This window comes from Salvia miltiorrhiza, chromosome 1, assembly GCF_028751815.1.
Source record: "Salvia miltiorrhiza cultivar Shanhuang (shh) chromosome 1, IMPLAD_Smil_shh, whole genome shotgun sequence".
Taxonomy (NCBI): Eukaryota; Viridiplantae; Streptophyta; class Magnoliopsida; order Lamiales; family Lamiaceae; genus Salvia; species Salvia miltiorrhiza.
The window spans coordinates 5,173,968-5,195,163 of NC_080387.1; the positions used below are offsets into that span (position 1 = coordinate 5,173,968).

General features: G+C 39.8%; 1 long non-coding RNA gene across 1 annotated transcript; it reads left to right on the forward strand.

Annotated features, from left to right (window-relative positions):
* Nucleotides 1–18,482: 18,482 nt before the first annotated feature.
* LOC131015792 (uncharacterized) lies at nucleotides 18,483–20,593 on the forward strand. Its single transcript, XR_009098682.1, has 3 exons — nucleotides 18,483–18,612; nucleotides 19,855–19,912; nucleotides 20,407–20,593. It is a non-coding gene; the product is annotated as an uncharacterized LOC131015792 (long non-coding RNA).
* Nucleotides 20,594–21,196: the final 603 nt, after the last annotated feature.

Genomic DNA, 21,196 nt, shown 5'->3' on the forward strand with positions numbered 1-21,196 from the left:
TGCAATTTACTAGATCAAGGTAGGTGTAATTAGTGAAAGACCATACTTGACTTCATATACTCTGTCCCAACTTCAAGTAATAAACTGCTTTACCTCGGAACTCTCCTGGGTTTGGGACTCATATCATTTGAAACCTCTTAACGTCTAGTTTCATTTAAAAAAAAGTAGGTTGCAAAACTTTATGTGGTTTAGGAGATATTGATCATTTTCCTACAGTCTACCATATTCGACAGTTATGTGCAACAGAAAGTTTTGATTTTAGAAAAATAGTAGATCTTGTCAAAAAGACTTAAACTTTTATGGGTAGCTAGATAACATGTTCATATTGTTCATATAAAAATTTGGAAACCATAAACTCACGAAAAGCTACTGGAAAAGGGACTCTAGTATCTGTTTCTTCCACACTTTCGGTAGAAAGTTGCAGTTAGAGACTCATAATTTAAAAGGTTATCAGACGATGTTCAAATGACCTCAAATTTTACATGAACGTTCCTAACACTTATATATGTTTACCATAAAATTTTCAAGATTTTTGGGTATCAAATACCCCGTCGAAAACCATTAAGTCAGTAGCTTAAAAGCTAGCCAATTAACTCATAGTCAATCATACTCTATTTTCTTGTCAAACCAATTCATCAAAATCGTTATTAATCATTTCTAACCATCATTTTAATCCATCAATAATCATAACTTCAATATCATAGGCTCATTTCATAATCAAATCCTCACTTTCTTCATGAATCTTATCTTTCCAACATCACACAAACTAACACCTTTATATACCATATCTCAAAATCAAATCATGCTTTTCATTCAAAGATCAATAATTAACATCTTAATAGCATGCATATACTTTCCATATTAAAGTTAGAAGACGACAAAAATTGTAGAAGACTTCCAACCCTAGTAATCTTCGAAAATTACCAACTTGAATTAGGAGTTGTTTTCATGCTTTGATCCCTCATCTACATGCTCATAAAGCTTAGATATAAGTAAATTCATGTGTTTAGAAACTTACTCTTATGATCTGTAACGAAAAGTATAGTTCCACCTTCTTGATTCTTAGCTCCAACCCAGCTTTCGTTCTATGGATATACGAGTGTTTTCAGCTAGATTTAAACGGTGGTTATGGGATACAAGTAACTTACGAAGCTTTTTACCAGCTTATCAATGGCGTTGGGTAATGACAGTCGAGAGAGGAGAGAGAGGAAAGGGACGTCTGTTATGGTGGATGAAAGAGAAAGGTGTTATATATATAACCCTATTTACTTAGCCATCAAGTATTGGATAATTAACACATGCTTTAATTATCCACTTGCATAAAATATTTTATCCGTTAACAAAGTTTATCCACTTGCTTTGACTCCTCTCTCTCTAAAGTAGGTTCTGCACCAAAGCAGAGAAATGCTCGCCAAATGAATGCATTCTCTGTCTGGGCAGAGGGATGGCTTCCCCTCTGTTTGGGCAGACGAATGGCTTTCCCTCTGTCTGGGCAGAGGAATGGCTTCCCCTCTGTTTGGGCAGACGAATGGCAGAGGAATGGCTTCCCCTCTGTCTGGCAGAGGAATGACTTCCCCTCTGTTTGGGCAGACGAAGGCAGATGAATGGTGATTTCTCTACCAAGCAGAGGAATGGTCTCACTTATGGCATTCCAGAGGAATGGCCTCACCTATGGCAATCCAGAGGAATGGCCTCACCTATGACAATTCCATAGGAATCGCCTCACCTATGGCATTCCAGAGGAATGGCCTCACCTATGGCAATCCAGAGGAATGGCCTCACCTATGGCAATTCCATAGGAATCGCCTCACCTATGGCATTCCAGAGCCCGCATCCCGAGCAGAGCTCGCAAGCCATAGCAAACTCCTAGGCCAAAACAGAACTCCAAGGCCAGAACTCGGCTAACATACTATCAAAAGAAAAGACATCTTTAACCTCATCCTCGTTCAACCATCATCTCTATACATCTTTCATCTCTATACATCTTTATTTCCTCAAAGTATTTCATTCACTAGTTCTTCATTGAAAACATAATAGTTCAACTTATTAAAAATCTTATCTCATCTATAACTTATTTTTATATCTCAGTGCTCTTAAACATAAATCTCAAAATATTTAAAATGAGGAAAATGCGGGGTGTTACAATAGCAATGAAGGTCCTTTTGGGAAGTAAAGACGTAGGAGAGAGTGATTTTCCCCGTTGATATAAAGATGTAACGAGGTGGGCTTTTCTACGTTAAAATGGATATTAAATGCATTGATGTTTTATTTTCCTTTCAAAGCTTGAACTGAAAATATATTTTGAAGTTATTGCATTGCCAAATATTTGATGTTTTGGTATGTTATCTATCTGCTTGAGATGAAGAATTCGGTCCTATGCTAGTGTAGATACTAGTAAGGATTTGTGTATACTGAGGTGGTCGTGAATCATCTTTCAGGTTGGCCGATCACAGTGCTGCAGAGGGAGGCCTCCCTCTTAGTACTTGATGTTATAACAGATATAATACTTACTTGATGAGAAAAGTCTGCGCAGACAACTTTGAGGAAATGAAAATGAGTTTAGCTAATACAGGGTCTTTCTACAAATTCCTTGTGTTATGCATATGAAATGGCAATGACAATATTTATAGCTTTATAAGAATGAGATGTTTGGCATGTGTTCAGTGAGTGCTTTTGTATTCAGCCCTGCATATATTTTCTAAATGTGCAGGTTGAGCTGATGTGGTGATGGTGCTGCAATGAGCGGAGTCTCCAGGGTTGTTAATAAATAAAGTTAACCTGTCTAGAATATGTCTTCATACATATGTCTATCTACTTTCCGCTGCAAAATATTTTAATGTTATGTTATGTCGTACCTTGAGTCTTAAGAGAATTGTTCCTTATGCTGTATAACTTGAATTAATCATATTAATTAAGCTATTTATGTAGTCTTTCATAGACTATTTAATTTGAGTTTTCTTGAGTTGAGTATGTTTTATGGTTCTAAACGATGCCCCCTTTCTTCCCCTTATTCTTTAATCTCATCCCTAGTCATAGATCACTCGACTTAACTATCCTTAGTTAAAGCGGGCTGCGACAAGGTCGTCCTCATCTTGGGGTATTGAAAGCTTTGAGAGATTCTTGCTAATCTCTTTCAGCTTCTTCATACCCTCATGGTGTTCCTCTTTCCAGATGAATGAAACATCTTTCTTTAATAAGGAACTAAAGATTTTCCTGTGTTCTGCAAGGTTTTTAACGAGCATCCCTGCAACGTTGACAAGCTTTGGAGTTGCTTCTTTTCCTTGAGATCCTCTAGGAAATTCTGGATCTTTTCCACAATATGTTCTTGCAGAATTATCCCTGTCTTATCGATCTTAATACCCAGAAACTCCATCTTCTGAGTTGCCACGACTGCCTTCTTTTCAGACAGCATCAATTCTTCCTGTTGGCAAACATTTGCAAAGATCTCCAAATGTTTGACATGTTCATGAATGTCTTTTGATGTAATTAAAATATCATCAATATAGACAAACATGAATGAAGAATAATCCTTGAATAGATTATCCATCTTTCTTTGGAATATCTGTGGTGCATTAGCTAGCCCCATCTGCATGACATTCCAGATGTAATGTCCTTGTGGAGTTGAGAAGGCTGTGAACTTCTTACTCCCTTCCTCCATTTGAATCTGGTAAAAACCTGACTTGCAATCAAACTTTGAGAATACCTTAGCACTTCTTATGCAATTGATAAAGTGTTCTCATCTTGGGATAAAATACCCATCAAACTCTAGAATGCCATTAATTCCTTTGTAATTAATATGTAATCTAGGTTTACTTCTTTTGATCTCACCATGATTTCTTACCAGAAATTCGGGACTACTGTAAGGCGAGTTTCCTGACTTAATCATCAATCACAAATCAAGATGTTCCTTGATTATGCTTCTCATATCCTGCTGATCTTGAGTGTTCATCAGGATTGGTCTGAATCGCACAAACTTATGCTCCTTGCCGGTTTTAACCTTCAAGGTTGCTTTGAGTTGGTTCTTGTCCCGCCATGCCAAAGGATCCTCATGATAGCATTTTTGGATTCTCCTTTTGACGTCGACTATGGACACTTGTTCTTCTTCCCTGATATCTTTGTGTGATATTAAGGAGACTTTAAGGATTTGAGTTTCTTGTTCAGAGAGATGTGGAAACTCCTTGATTCTGCATTTGAGCAGAACATCTCTGAACCTTCATTGATCCTTCATCTGTGGACGCCGAAGTTTGCCTTCATTATCACCATGCTTGCTGCGAAAGCTGACTGGCATGGCTTGATTGAATGCTCCTTCGAGTCTTTGCACAATGATTTTGTGGTCACAATTGGTTGTGAACACAAGCCTTCTGGCTTCATTGTCCTGTGTAAACCTCATGAAGGTTTGTAGAAAATTATTTCCCAGTAATATATCTACCCCCGTATCATGGAAATTGATTGGTGGAGTCTTGACCTTATACCAAGGTGTTTGTCCTGCTCCTCTGATCATTATTTCCATCTGTTTTACTCCTTTTGATAGAAGTAAAATCTTCTTGGAAAAATCCCTTCCTACGATTCAAGGTAGTTCTTTTTCAATGTTTGTTGGAAAGACCCCTTATTTTGCTGTGCGGATTCCTGCACCTGAATCAATGTAGGCAGCAAAATATTCTGCCTTAAATTTCTTGTATAACATCCCAATAGAGATGTAAATTGAGAATGGACTTGTCATTCGATCAACAATTTTTTCCTGCCGATTGTGACTTCCATTCCTCCTTCTTTCCTTGACCATGGTAAATATTTGTTAAGGAAATTTCGTCCAAGTATTAGGACGTCGGCTTCTTGCCCGGCTTTGCCTTTGATTTCGATCTCAAAGCCTCCAATCTCCAAAGTCCCGAAATATCGGTTGAACGTATTGCAGCGGAACTGATTCTCTGTATCAAATCTTGTGGCAACACCTCTCCATCCTTCGGGGCATTTGAGTTTGATTTTCACTCTTATACCTTGGATTGGTGCTTTCTGGATTGCTTTTCACTCGTATGAATACGAGAAACTCCTTTCCAAAGGTCTAGACGTTAGCCTTTCTCCTTGGAACGATAGCCTTGCTACTCCCATTCTGAAACTTTGTTCATGCTCTAGCACCTGTTTGTCTCTGACCTGGATATCGATCTTCCTGATTCTTGGGATCTCAACTCGCTCAGGGCTGATTGCATGTAACACCCCACATTTTCACTACAGCATATATTATTAATATTATTTTCTATTTTCTATTATTTAAAAGAGAAAAGAGAAGAAGAATCACAGAGATGAGATGAGATATTATTATAATACCCTAAGCTTTTAATTCAGTGATTAATTGCAAAATTTAAATAATTAAGTATTCTTGCATCCTTTATTAATTTTATTCTTGGCAGAAAGTTTATATTCCCAGTTAAAGGGATTATTTTATTATTTTTGGAGATGAGAATGTGATAAATAAGAAATATTATTAGTTGACTTATCGCTCGACTAATTGAAGTGACATATATTATTTAATTATTTATCTATGAGCTTTCTTACTTTACTAGTGATGATTTATTATTAAACCATGAATTTAAGATTTATTGTTATTTCTTAATTATTAGAAGATATATTTAGTAGAAAGATTTATTATTTATAGACTTATTTGTTATTTTATTATTAAATTACGATTTTATATAAAAGGAAAAAGAAAAAAGAAACCCATGAAAGCACAAATACGCAGGCTAGGGGATCGAGACACGAAAAAGAGTTCGAAAAAAAGAACTCCAAAAGCCTGAAAGGCTTCAGCATCTTAAACGCACAACCTTCTAATAATAAGGAAATTCCATGTTTGTGTGACGATCGTGCAACTCCATTTCATCTGCCCAGCTATTGTTGACGATATTATTCATAACCTGCATGCTAGCACTTCTGTTATGATCAATGACAAATTTCCTCGGCTTATAACCCATTTCCACCGCATTCCTGAGGCGACGTTTTATGTATATTCCGGATTCTGTGGAACACGCGGACGTTCCATCCCCTTCGGAGGATGGCCCTGTTGCTTAGGCATCGCATTACCAGCGAGCATTTGCATGCCCTGACTAACTTGCTCCTCTAGCCTACGTAGCCGACTAGCCATATCTTTTGTCGCGGAAGTGGACGAATCCTTGCCATCATGAGCCAGGCTAACTGCCGCATTTGCTTGGACAACCACATCTTCCTCACCATCCACATTCATCTGGTCGACCATTCCACCTTCGGTCACCATCACTTCCTTCCTCACCAAATCCGATTTTACAATAGCATTAAATTTATCTGGTCTAGATTTCTCGACAACATCCTCACTCTGACAAGCACTCAAAGAATCTGACTCACTAGTGATAATTGCCGTATCATTCAAATTATCTGGTCCAGATTTCTCGACAACATCCTCACTCTGACAAGCACTCAAAGAATCTGACTCACTAGTGATAATTTCCGCATCACCATCAGTCGCAGCATCGCCACGAACACCAACTTCCCCAGTCTCGATCGCACTCCCCGTCTTTCCCTTCTCCATCTCCATCTCTTCAACCATCTCTCCTCATCCTTCGAAATAAATGATTCCAGTGATTTATCAAAAATGGATTTTTGCACAGGCCTCAAGATAGAGTCCAACCGATCCAGTTCTACCCTCCTGGTGTTTCTCCTAAGAGCACGAAGGCGAAAGCCTCGGTAGAGCAGAATCACGGCTGATGAGGACTGGAATACTCATCAGCGCTGTGCTTAGTAGTTTAAATCTACTTTACTTGATTATTGTTATTATTATCAAAGGAACTAACGAGCGCAGGTCTAATTAAAAAGACTTACTAACAAATGAATACGAAGAGTCAATCAGTCTTGGCCAAAGTGCAGAGCTGCGCAGCTAGAGTGGCGCAGGCCAGAACTTGGCAGCATAGACAAAGAGCTACACAGCCAGAACTTGGCGGCGTAGACGAAGAGCCGGACTTGGCAGCGTAGACGAAGAGCCGGACTTGGCGGCGTAGACAAAGAGCTACACAGCCAGAACTTGGCGGCGTAGACAAAGAGCTACACAGCCAGAACTTGGCGGCGTAGACGAAGAGCCGGACTTGGCGGCGTAGACGAAGAGCCGGACTTGGCGGCGTAGACGAAGAGCCGGACTTGGCGGTGTAGACGAAGAGCCAGACTTGGCGGCGTAGACAAAGAGCTACACAGCCAGAACTTGGCGGCGTAGACAAAGAGCTACACAGCCAAAACTTGGCGGCGTAGACGAAGAGCCGGACTTGGCGGCGTAGACGAAGAGCCGGACTCGGCAGCGTAGACAAAGAAACGGACTTGGCAGCGTAGAGGAAGAAACAAACTTGACAGCGTAGACGAAGGGACCTAGCGGTGCAGACTCGCCTGCGCAGCTCAAGGAACTACTCAACAAGGGCAACGAAGGACAGCGCAGATGGGTCAAATCAGGACTAAAGTGTATTAAGGCCTTAAAGGGCCTAAACCCAATTATCAAAGCTCATGGGCCTAAGGCCTTTAGGGTTTACTATCACATCTATAAATAGAAGGTTAGCATTAGCATTAGGGAGGATGATTTATTCCTGAGCAACACTTGTAATATGTAAATACTCTCTCAAAGTATAGTGAAACCAACGAAGAACTCCCGTGGACGTAGATCATTTATGATCGAACCACGTACATCTTGTCTCGTTTATCGTTTTCTTAATTAGGGTAAGATTTCATGCTTCACCAACTGGCGCCGTCTGTGGGAAATTGAGCTAAGGCGTGAGTTTCGAGGAACATTCTTCTCGATTTTTGGAATTTCCAGATTCGGATTTACTGTTCATCGGGGGTTACTGTTCATAAAAAGAAAAAAAAAGAAAAAGAAACACAAGTTCTGGGGAAAATCTACTGATTCTGATCCTCAAAATTTCCTTCGGGAACAAATCTTTGGCTGATGTTCGTCAGCCCAGCTCGATCTCTCGCTCCTCTTCAAAGATCTCAGTCCAGATTTACAGCCCCTGGTTATCATAGCCCCCATTCCAATTCTGGATTCTCGAATCGCTGAAGACGTCTCCGACAATCGAAGCCGCCAACATAGATCGTCGATCTCTCGCTCATAGATCCAGATTGGATCCCCTTTCCGAGGTCAACCACCGCGATTCACGGCCCAAGGGCGCTTGCTGCTTTTTTCTCTCTGAGAGGTAGCTCCGTTGAGCCGGCTCGCCTAATCGGCACACGTCGCCGATCCACCGCCTTTTTCTCGCTGAAATCGGAAAGTGACTCGTCGACCATGGGCAGGGGAAGATCCCCAATTCCTTAACCAATATATATTTCTTAGCAATTTCGTGTAAATTCGAGTGAATCTTGATGATTCTTGTATTTCTTTGTGTTTCGCAGCAAATTATTGACAATTTTTATGTCTGGATCCGGCAAATACCAGATTCAAATCCAACCTATTGAGCTCTGATTTGGGGTCGTCGCCATCTCCAAGCTGCTTTAGTTCTGATATGGGTCGATTTCCCTCTGATTCAAATACTAGATTCAAATGCGGCGCAACTCCGTCGATTTTCCCTTTGATTTTCTAAAAACGGTTCAGCGGCGCAGCCAACGCTGCCTCTTGCCCTCGCCGGGGTTCAGCGGCGCAGCCAAAGTTGCCTCTTGCCTTCGCCGCGGTTCAGCGGCGCAGCCAACGCTGCCTCTTGCCCTCGCCGCGGTTCAGCGGCGCAGCCAACGTTGCCTCTTGCACTCGCCGCGGTTCAGCGGCGCAGCCAACGCTGCCTCTTGCCCTCGCCGCGGTTCAGCGGCGCAGCCAAAGTTGCCTCTTGCCTTCGCCGTGGTTCAGCGGCGCAGCCAATGCTGCCTCTTGCCCTCGCCGCGGTTCAGCGGCGCAGCCAAAGTTGCCTCTTGCCTTCGCCGCGGTTCAGCGGCGCAGCCAACGCTGCCTCTTGCCCTCGCCGCGGTTCAGCGGCGCAGCCAACGTTGCCTCTTGCCCTCGCCGCGGTTCAGCGGCGCAGCCAGCGCCGCCTCTTTCCCTCGCCGTTGTTCAGCAGAGCAGCGTAGCTGCCTCTTTCCCTCGCCGCTGATTACTATTCCACATCTCAGAGTTCGGCTGCATTGCCTCAGAGCTCGTCGTTGTCGTTCCCCCGGGCTAAACTGAGCAGGGTAGCCCAGCCTCATCCAACAAAAAGGCAGCTCTGAAATCCGCTCTGTCCTCACCAAGAATTCACCTCGTCAGCTCTGAAATTCGGCAGAGATGGTATCAGTCACCCTTTCACTTGAACCAACCACGCCATCGGCAGGGTCACAGTCCGGGCTCGTATGCTCTGCTCACCATTGCTGCGCCCTACGAACTTCTCTTCTTCATCGGTTCGACTTCTTCAATTCGGGGTAAAAGGGAGCTTCATTGGGAACTTCCGCAAAAAGAGGATATTGGCCTCGTGAAAAAATGAATACCAAAGCTAAGATATCTGCTCCTCTCTCTATATGTTATCACCCTTTGAACTGCATTAGGGAGATGAGAACCGAAATTATGTCTGTGATTATTCCCTTCTTCGACCTGCTAATTTCATTTTTACTTTTGAAAATTATTTGTCTGAGGGGCATACGAGTGTGGATTAAATGTGTGAGATATTCGAAATGATTCTTACGTGTTCTTGATTGGAAGATTTGGCTTAGCAATGGATTTATCTCCATTGATATGGGGCACCATGTTTGGGAGTCACTTGATGTGTTTAGTTTGAACAGGAATATTGCCAATATCGGCATCAACCGCATCAATATCGAAATTACTTTTAATTCTGCATAAATCTGGGTGTCTCATGCTGGTATTTTGACGCATATTGCTGTGTGGTGGAAGTCCTCTTGGCATTGGGTTCTAAGTACTCATTGGTATCACTTACGTTGATGTTTACTTAGCAATAGATAAATATGCTCTACATGCAAAACTAGCTCATGAATCTGTTTGCATTGGTAAAGCACCTAGCAGTAATCGTAAGCATTAAGTATAATGAATTCATAGCAATAATCTCTTGTCTAGAGGGATAGCAAAATGACCAGGACATTTCAGTAGCTTTTCTATTGTACCTTGCTTTGATGGTGCAGCGCCAAGTATTTGTATTCTCATTGACTAATGGAAGGTGTTGGTTTGATGATTATCACGTTTCTATTAGCTCTGTTGAATGTATTTTTGTGGAATATCTGATGTCTTTGATACCACGAAGCCTGTCAATGAATTACCTCTACATGATCTACTAACAGTAAGCCCCTCGGATGAAGGCATTAATTGCAGGTTCTTGAGTTTCCATCGCAAGAAATTTCAAATTCCTCCTCTCGGAATCCAGCATAGAAGCTCGGCAGCGCAGCCAGCACCGCCTCTCGCCCTTGTCGCTGCTTGGTAGCGCCGCTAGCACCGCTCTCGCCCTTGTCGATGCTCGGCAGCGCAGCCAGCGCTGCCTCTCTCCCTTGTCGCTGTTCAGCAGCACAGCCAGCTCTGCATTTATCCATGAACTGGGAAGGCCCCGAAGCCAAGTTAATGGCAGCCCAGCATATCGCTTCTGCAGGCACATAGCAAGATAATTCTATACTCTGGGAATCTCGCTTCACTGTTGACGACGAGGCTTCGAGGGCATTGAGGGGATTTATTATGTTTAAATCTGAATATATATTCTTCCAGACCCTAGAATTTCAAGATTTTCTGACTATCAGAATAGTGATGTTTTGTTCATTGGGTTCTCTGATTTGCTTGTCGGGTTTCATTTTTTTTTATGTATGATTTATCAATCAGGTCTTCCATCATATATCTTCTATGAGAATGAGTTCACAGCCCTATCTTAAGGGGCATTCATATTTTGCTAATGTCTGTGCCTAAGAATTTTTACAGCACAGGACAAACATATTTTGAGGAAAACACTTGAACAAATATGGTAATCACCATCACTTGAAAGCTAATCCACTACCAAGTGGTGACTCAGGTACTTCGCAGAACAAAAACTTGTCACTACATCATATATCTAAGCTATTTCATCGAAGCATGAAAATATGATTGGGAACTAGGAAATGTTATACCTTAGTATGACTTATATTATCTATGCGGGGCTTTATGCAATAATAATTATGTCTTGGAAGCTGCACACCTTCTGCATATGTGCCTAGGGCTGGAATATAAATTGATTTCAGCACATGAAGCTGCATACTTTATGCATATTAACTAGTACGAAGCTGCACACCTTCTGCATCTGTGCCTAGGGCTTGAAACATAATTTGAATAACTTACTTCGGGACTATAGTCATGTCAGCGCTGCCAGTAACATCACAAGCACGGACACCAAGCACAAGTATACACATAAAAGTGTTTAGTTGACTCATGCACATGTTACTAAGGGGGGAGTGGAATATACACCACCATGTGTGTTTTCTCGACAAACTTAGCAGGGTATTTGAGCCTTAACGGCAACTCAGCCGCGTAGCGGATATTAAAACCTTAAATGGTAACTTAGCTACGATCTAGAACTGCAAGCTTCAGAATATATCTGAGCTTTCTCAGTGCAGTCAAGACAGGCTAGCTCAGCCTGTGCAGCTATCAGCCTCAGAATATATCTGAGCTTTCTCAGCGCAGTCAAGACAGGCTATCTCAGCCTACACGGCCATCTTAGTTTTTTCAGTTATTTCAGCCTGCACAGCCGTCTCAGTCATTTCAGTTGTCTTGGCTGGGGGAACTATCTCAGTTATCTCAGTACAATCAGTGCTCAAATTATCATCGTGACCGTCTCAGTCAGCTCAACCTGTGCAATCATCTTCATCTAAGTCATCTGCAACGCAGATTGCATAAATTATCTCAGCGCAGCCAGTGTGGCTATCTTAGTACAGTCAGAATGATCATATCAACGCAGCCAGTGCGGCTATCCCAGTACAGCCAGTGTGGCTATCTTAGTACAGTCAGAGTGATCATATCAGCGCAACCAGTGTGACTATCTCAGCGCAGTCAGAGCAGCTATTTCAAGTACAGGGAAAACAGTTATCTCAGTTATTTCGGTCGGCGCAGAATGTCCGAGTCGTTGTCAGTTCACAGTGTCTATGCTCCGCGCAAAAATATTGTAAGCCGCGAAAGTTAGACAGGGGCATTAATTGAAAAATTCAAGGCATTAATTGCAAAACTTCGGGGCATTAATTGCAAAATTCAAGGCATTAATTGCAAAATTCAAGGCATTAATTACAAAACTTCGGGGCATTAATTGCAAAACTTCGGGGCATCAATTGCACAATTCAAGGCATTAATTGCACGACGAAGGCCTCAATGTCTATGCTCCGCGCAGAAACATCATAAGCCGCGAAAGTTAGACTGGGGATGAGCCTTAAATGGCAACTCAGCCGCTCTGCGGATACTTGAGCCTTAAGTTAGTCACCATTGATGACATCAAAATAATCTAAAGGAAAAACTACTCTCTTTTATCTTAGTTCATCTGCAGCGCTGAAATACTTTGTCTTTACTATTTTTACAAAGATCGACAAGTTCTTATTTAACAAGTGCAGGGAATCATGTATGCCTAATTGACAAGGGATGAGCCTTAAATGGCAACTCAATCGCTCTCTCGGTTTACTCCTCGGCACCGACTTTTCAGCCCTACTCGGGTACCTTCTTAGCTCTTCCAGGTCTTCAACAATCGTGCTTGACTTCTAAAGTACGCGTACGACACTGGGGGGGGGGAGTAGGGGGTGTATACCCCCATCACCTCTTATATCCTATTTTTTAGGGATAAAAAAATTCAAAACCTAAGGAAAAGGGGCTCGTGCTTGTTCTCTCGCTTGGTGCTGCTCGGCAGCGCCGCATCTCTCGCTTGTCGCCGCTCAGTAGCGCCGCCTCTCTCACTTGTTCTCTCGCTTGGTGCTGCTCGGCAGCGCTGCCTTTTTCTCTTGGTGCTGCTCGGCAGCGCCGCCTTCCTCGCTTGTTGCTGCTCGGCAACGAAGCCAGCGCCGCCTCTCTCCTTTGTCGCCGCTCGTGATGAAGATGGGCTGATATTATTGAAGATGCACTCTCAGCTTCAGAGCTCCTTGACATACGAAGATGTCGCCTTTCGAAATCTAAATCACGTCGTCGGCAACTCACACCCACCACTGAGGTGAACTAGCTGGGATGACAAAGTCTCAGTTTTTATGATCACCAAGCCAAACAAATTACTCTAGCGTCTCAACTCTATGGGATTTATTGATCTTGATACAACGAAGTTCCCAGCGCTGTGATGTTATGCTTTGCTCTTCACCAGCGCTGCGGCGCATTCTTTGTTCTTCACCAGGTCAATGCCATATACCGGTCCATCTCATCGCCTGCGCTGAATTTTCGGCGTTGATAAACACTAATACAAGAGGAAGCTAAGTTATCTACTTTCATTATGTTAATTCTTGATGAATTAGGGGATTATGCTTTGAAGTTTGAGAAGTTCGGGGAATTTCGCCGCCTAAGAAATTTAGAGCTGCCTAAGTACAAAGCTCCCGGAGCTGCCTTAGCACGAGCACAATGATAATAATCAAAAAGCGGCTCAACGAGCACGTTCGAAAGGGAGTTGCTTCACTCTTATTATTTTTATTGTTATTCTAAATATTTTGACAGAGTTGGGATATTTTTGTGTTGACAAATTGGCAGGGATGTACTATTCTATCATTGATTATTTTGCAAAGCTTACAAGTACTCGATTCGGGATGAATTACAGGGCTAGAAAACACTTGGACCCTACTCGGGTGAGCAGCACAGCGCCGACTCTATATCACGCATCACTGGTTGAACAAAGAAGACACAGTTCAACCAGACTAGGGGGGAGTAGCTGATGAGGACTGGAATACTCATCAGCGCTGTGCTTAGTAGTTTAAATCTACTTTACCTGATTATTGTTATTATTATCAAAGGAACTAACAAGCGCAGGTCTAATTAAAAAGACTTACTAACAAATGAATACGAAGAGTCAATCAGTCTTGGCCAAAGTGCAGAGCTGCGCAGCTAGAGCGGCGCAGGCCAGAACTTGGCAGCGTAGACAAAGAGCTACACAGCCAGAACTTGGCGGCGTAGACGAAGAGCCGGACTTGGCGGCGTAGACAAAGAGCTACACAGCCAGAACTTGGCGGCGTAGACGAAGAGCCGAACTTGGCGGCGTAGACGAAGAGCCGGACTTGGTGGCGTAGATGAAGAGCCGGACTTGGCGGCGTAGACAAAGAGCTACACAGCCAGAACTTGGCGGCGTAGACAAAGAGCTACACAGCCAGAACTTGGCGGCGTAGACGAAGAGCCGGACTTGGCGGCGTAGACGAAGAGCCGGACTCGGCAGCGTAGACAAAGAAACGGACTTGGCAGCGTAGAGGAAGAAACAAACTTGGCAGCGTAGACGAAAGGACCTAGCGGTGCAGACTCGCCTGCGCAGCTCAAGGAACTACTCAACACGGGCAACGAAGGACAGCGCAGATGGGTCAAATCAGGACTAAAGTGTATTAAGGCCTTAAAGGGCCTAAACCCAATTATCAAAGCTCATGGGCCTAAGGCCTTTAGGGTTTACTATCACATCTATAAATAGAATGTTAGCATTAGCATTAGGGTGGATGATTTATTCCTGAGCAACACTTGTAATATGTAAATACTCTCTCAAAGTATAGTGAAACCAACGAAGAACTCCCGTGGACGTAGATCATTTATGATCGAACCACGTACATCTTGTCTCGTTTATCGTTTTCTTAATTAGGGTAAGATTTCATGCTTCACCAACGGCCAGAGATCTCCTTCTCTTGATTGAAGTCCATACTTTCATCATCCTCAAGAACAGCGAAACCGTTGCTAGCAAAAGTAAAGTCCATATTTATCAGCTTCCAACGAGAAACCTTCTTGGCATTAATAAACCCATCACCTTGAGCCTTATCCGAAGTGTGCATAACTTGCACAACCGCAGACTTTTTCAAATCAACAACAGCCTCAACCTTCTTAGAAACCTGCATATCTTTTGTTGGATTTGTATACTGAAAGTAAGAACGTTTTATGCTTGTATACAATGATTCCTGTGTTCACTATTTAATCTCCTATCTGATTGTGTTCATGATTGCATATGTATGTCCCTTGTCTCTATATAAGTGGATTATATGGTGTGTTGTAGATCACAGAAGGCCATATAATTGAAATAACCTTAAGAGATATAAACTGATCACAGCCGAGATGACTCTAGGACGAGTCGTTGGTTTAGGCTGCAGTATAGATGGAAGGAGTTTGTCTTGACTACTTGTCTATACTGGTACGTCATAACGAATTGATAAGATCACAGTGAGATGTATTCTTCTATCTGACATAAGTGAAGAATCAAGATCTCGGTGACTTAATAGAATCTTAATACTAATTAGATTTCAAATATATATATTGATTCGTGTATCACTTTGACTTACTATGGGTGAGAGTTATATATTAACTTGAGTACTCTGTATCTTGGGTGATAGCGGTCAATATATGATATTTGGTTATCTGTATTAGTACCCATATCCGGTATAAGATAATGACATCCCCTTAAGGTGCTCAATAAGGTTTATTGCGTTAAACCCTGCAGGTTAATTAAGTTCAGGCGCAATAATAAGGTTTGAGTGGTACTGCTTAAGGATTACAAAGAGATTAATTAATTTAAGCTGTCAGAGCTCTAATTAATTAATGGATGTCGGATATTTTAAATACGGAGATTTAATAAGTCTAAATATAATCCCCGACTCATCACCGGCAATAGAGGGGTAAGTCAGTATTGATTCTCTAGTGGAATGAATTAATACTTATAAATTAATTATGATCTGGGCTGATCATAAAAATTAATTCATTAGAGGCCCATCTTTATTCCTTGTATCTGATCCCTGGACTGGCCCAAAGTCTCTTGAGCCCAGTAGGAGTAAAAATCGTCACTCATAGTTATGGGAGCCCTAGGACTTTGTTTTGTATATAAATACAGCTGTCTGCTCTCAGAATAAGACAAACACAATATTAGGGTTTTAGAGAGCAGTAAAGGGGCGCCAACTTTGAAGGCCGATTTTTCTCCTTGGGAATTCTCACAGCTTGTTGTCCATCCAACGTTGGGAGTTGAGCGGGATACAGTTCAGAAGGTCAGAACTGGAGTCTTTCAATTCAGCCATTGACAGCCTCAACATACAATTCACAAGTAAGTGTTTCTAACTCCAATGTGCAACACTTAAATTCATAGGAGCATGTTAGGAATTAATCGTTGTATGGTGAATTAAGACATCCGAGAAACGATCCTATTGGGGCTAAAATCCTTCATCTTTATCATCGCAAGGTTTATTTTTCCTGCACTTATCCATACTGTGGCCAGTGATCTTGCAATGAGAACAATAAAGCGGCAGCTGCTCGTAGTAAAATTCAACGTAATAAGAGGCATCGTCCCCTTGCACATGCATAAACTCCTGTAACGAAAGCACAAGATCCACTTCAACAAGAATTCTGGCGAAATGCCCAACATCCCCATAAGCGGAGGCTCCATCAATTTTAATAACCGTTCCAACAACATTGCCAATCGCAGTAAGGACATCCGGATGCCACCACTCCACTGGGAGATAATAGACCCGAACCCAGACATGACAAAGGGAAGAAATTTCTTTATAAGGATTAAAACCTTTCACCCACTCCCTTATATGAAAAGAACCATGGAACAACTCCCAAAGAGCTATAGATTTAACAGCCTTTTTATCCTCCAAGGTTTGAAATTTAAGGATAAAGAACCCCTTGCACATCGGTATCGATTTCCTTTCCAAAGGAAGTTGCCATATCCCTTGAAGCTCCTGTTTCAAATCGAAAGTAGCGCACGGTTTATCTCCTTTCTTGAGAAGCAGACGACCGATAATAGAAAATTTGTAATCCTCCACACGAGATTTGCATAATTCAGAAGGCAATTTTAGAATGAATCACTGATCAGAGGTATGAGCACGCAAAGCATTGAAATGTGAGCAAAAACATCAGGCCTTCTTATCGGTTTAGGAGCAGTAGCCATCGCATAAGATTGACGATTTACGTCTGAAGCTTTTTTTGTTGGGTTCCCATCGACCATAGCCTTATTACCATCCGACGCATCCATCGAAACAGACTTCCCATCATCCTTCTGAACGACTGCAGAGCAGTCCATCCTAGACTTATTTTTTATTAGAAATGAGATCCTACTTTTTATATATACTAGTACGACCATCCGTGCGATGCACGACGAAATCGAAATTAAATGATATATTTAAATATATAAATATAATAAATGTAAAATATGGTTTAAAAATAAAATACTAATTACTCAATACAATTCCGAATTTGAAAACGTAATTTTCAATTATGTATAAAGTGTTATGATAATTAAAATTATTAAATTATTTTAAATTATTTGATAATGAAAATTAATATTACACATTATTATTATAGAGTATTTCTCACAATAATAATAAATAAATATTTTCTTACACAAACATAAATAAAAAATTGTAAAATTTTAACAAAGAAAAAGAAAATAAAATATTTTAAAATATTAATAACCTATTCGTTTTAAATTCATTATTTATAATTTGTATATAATATTAAAGATCTTCTGACGAACTTAAACTTAAGATGCACATTGAATATTTTTTATAATTTAAATTTGACAATCTTTAGAATAAAAATAAAATTATAAAAATAAAAGAGAAAAAATGGAGGGGAAAAATGAAGGGAGAAAACTCCTCTTTTATATATTATAAAATAAAAACTCGAAAGAAAAGAGTAATAAAAATAATTGCAGCCTTGGATAATAAAATGTACATAATTTTCATGATTTCAAATAATATTTTATGCAAATAACAAAAAAATATAATGATAAACTAACTTCCTTTATAAAATAAGAGAGAGAAAGAGATTAATTTTAAAAAACATTAATTTGAATACTTTTTTATTTTAAATTAATTTTTTTATGTATTATAAATCAAATTAAAGCTATTGTCATGGTATTTAATTTGATACGCGTAGTGAATTTTTTAATTAATCAAACTGTATAAATATTAGAAAAAATAATAATTATAAAAGTAAAAAAAAATAAAGAAAAGAAAAAAAATTGAAAACACGTAAAGAAATAAAAAAGAAAGAGAGAGAGAGAGAGAGAGAGAATGACGGTAGTTAGTTAAATAGGGAGAGAATAATGGGAGAGAGAAAATTTGGCGGTAAAAAATTACCGTTATACTGATCTTTTATATAATATATAGATTGTGGATGTATTTGAGTTTATCTCAATTTGAGTTGGAATGATATATCAATGACGATATCACCTATAATTTTATATTTATTAACTTAGTTAAGGCATTATGTATACACATGTATTGATTGATTACATATGAGAGTTATATTATTATATTAGTTAGAATGATATTTGTGGCTATTAGCAATAGCAATCCGTAAGCTTTCACAAGAATGCATATATTTTTACATTTACTTATTTTATTTGGGGATAGCTATCAACAAATCTTAAGAGGGAAGCTAAATTTCCTTTCCTTTCTTCCCTACTAAGTGTCGTCCCCTACCCCCACATTAAACCTCCATTTTCTTATAAGCTTCAAAGCGATTATTAAATCATATCAAAACTCTATCAAGAACATATCAGGGTAAGAACTCTCGAATCAAGCTCCTTTGATAATAAAAATTGAAAGAGTTTTTAACTTATCTCTTATTCTTTTCGAACATTTGGGGGTTTATGCTAGAGTTGAAGTATGATTTTAATATTGAGATATATTATGGTTTTGATGTTCCTAAGCATGATTATGCTGATTAATTGTATTAATTCTTACTTGATTTTGATTTTGCTCAAGTTAGTATGAACCCTAGGTTTGAGTTTGAGAGTTATGATTATGTTCTTGAGTAATTGGATTCATATATGTGCTATTGAGTTGGAATTATGTCATATATGAGTAAATTATGAGTTTACACCACATAGTTTGTGAGATTGATTTGGATAGTTTAAGTGGATTTGAGAATTCTTGATGTAAGATAGCTATATGTTTGAAGCTTGTATAATTGTACTCTTGAGATTGTAAAGTGAACTATATGATAGAAATTGGAGGATATCAAGTATGCTAGTATGTATTAAGATGATGTATATTTGAGCCCTACTTCTCTTTATTTAGCCAAGATATGTATTTTGTTGAGTTGAAGCAAGAGATGCCCCTGTTGTCAGTTCTTGGCTGTACAGGGCAGGGTATTGAAGGATCCTTTTGAGGGTGTTCCTGTGGTTCAAATCTCTTGAAATTTTAACAGTAATAACTTCATCACGAGTAGTACGTGTTTACAAATTTCAGCTAAATCCAACACCTTAGATGTGTCAAATGATTTTCTGAAATGTACTGCGCGAAGCAGCATAGTTCAGTGGCAGATTATGCCTTTTGTGATATAACTTCTTATACACTTGAGATATTGCGTTCTTGTAAATTCCTGATAAATATAGACTTCAATATATTTCTAAAAAGGTAAAGCTTGTATTTTTCTTTGAAGATGTTGATTTTACATGATTTTTCAAAGTTGAGATTCATATATAATTACATATTTGAGATTTCTTACTTGAGAAAGTTATGAATAGAACTATGCTAAGTGATTGATGTTTTAGTTATTAATTGTAAACTAATCTATATAGAATGGATTAGTTTACTCTTAAGCTTTCTCAATTTGAGATATCCTAAGAGATATGATGTTACTATTTGCTTTTATTTAATTAAGTCCATAAAAGTAGAATACTCAGATTAGAGGATGCAACCCTAAAGTTTCAAGTGATAGAAGTTTCAACTAGGAATTATCTTTTATTTATTTCTTGTCTATCTATCCAATCTTACCTTGGAAACCTCATTATAATGAAGGTTCGAGAGGCAGTGTAGAGTGAACAAGCAAGGACTTCTACTTCATTAAGCGTATCAGGTGGACTTTCTAACTAAAATGAAATAATGCTTATGAGTTTGATGAATGATTTGAGTTAATGTTATGTTTAAACTAATTGACTTGCCAATTTTTATGATGATGAGTTTGTATGTTACCCTCTACTAATGAGACGAATTCGGTCCTGCGTGAGGCGGGATTTTGTGCACAGAGGTGACTGTGACCCCTCTATCGCGTCGGCTGGTCACGGTACTTGAGAGGGAGGCCTACTTCTCAGTACCTTTGATGATGATGAGTTGTAGATGTGGTATATACACAATGAGTATTTTGACCGCAGTCATTTATTTTGAGGTTATGATGATTATAGAGAAGTTTTAAAATTTTGCATGCACAGGTTATTTAAATAAAACTCCTGTGTGATGCTTGAGATGGCAAGTTCAATATATAGCTCTAAGAGCAAGTTTAAAGTTATTTCGGCATGTGACCATTGAGTGCTTTTTAGTACTCAACCCTGCATATGTTTTCTAAATATGCAGGTTAAGCTGTGGTGTAGATGGAAACGAGCAGAGCAAATTCTTTGATGTATATGTATTAAACTAGGCTCAGGATTCCATGTCTTCATACATGTAATCCACATGAGTTATTCCGCTGCAACACTTAGTATATTCTACTTTATTGATGTGTTGTACAGATTTTAAATCAATAGCTTTGAGAATTATGTCACTTGAAAGTTCGACAACTTGTCGTGTATTGCAAGTTGTCTACTCATATGATTATTCAATATTAAAGACTTAAAGTAATTCATCGTCAAAGTGGGTTCATTGTTATTATTGAAATCTCTTTTCTTTTGCTTTTTTTACTCCCTTCCGCAGTCACACTTTCCCCCGACTTAACTATCCTTAGTTAGGTCGGGTTGTGACATTGCCTTAGCTACTTCCTTGAATATTTCTGGTATTTCGATGAATTCTTTTCCTAGAAATAAATCCGTATGATGGGAATTAGATAGGGCATACGATACTTGATATGTAATCGAGTATGGCCTTTTCCCTCCCTTCAACAGCTCATTTCTTTTGTAGTCCTGATAGAGTGTTAGGGCACTGCTGAAGTCTATATCTTGGATATTATAAGCGATCTGTGGGCAGAATTCGGTTATTATTTGCTTGGCGTAGAGATTTCATGAGAACGCTTCCAGAACTGCATCTCTAGGATTTGTAATTCTCTTATCGCATTTTGCAATATCAATTGGTAAATCAATTTCTTTTGAAAGTGCGGATTTGATTACCAGTTGGATTGCTCCAATATGAATCCACTTCATTGTTGCTGCGA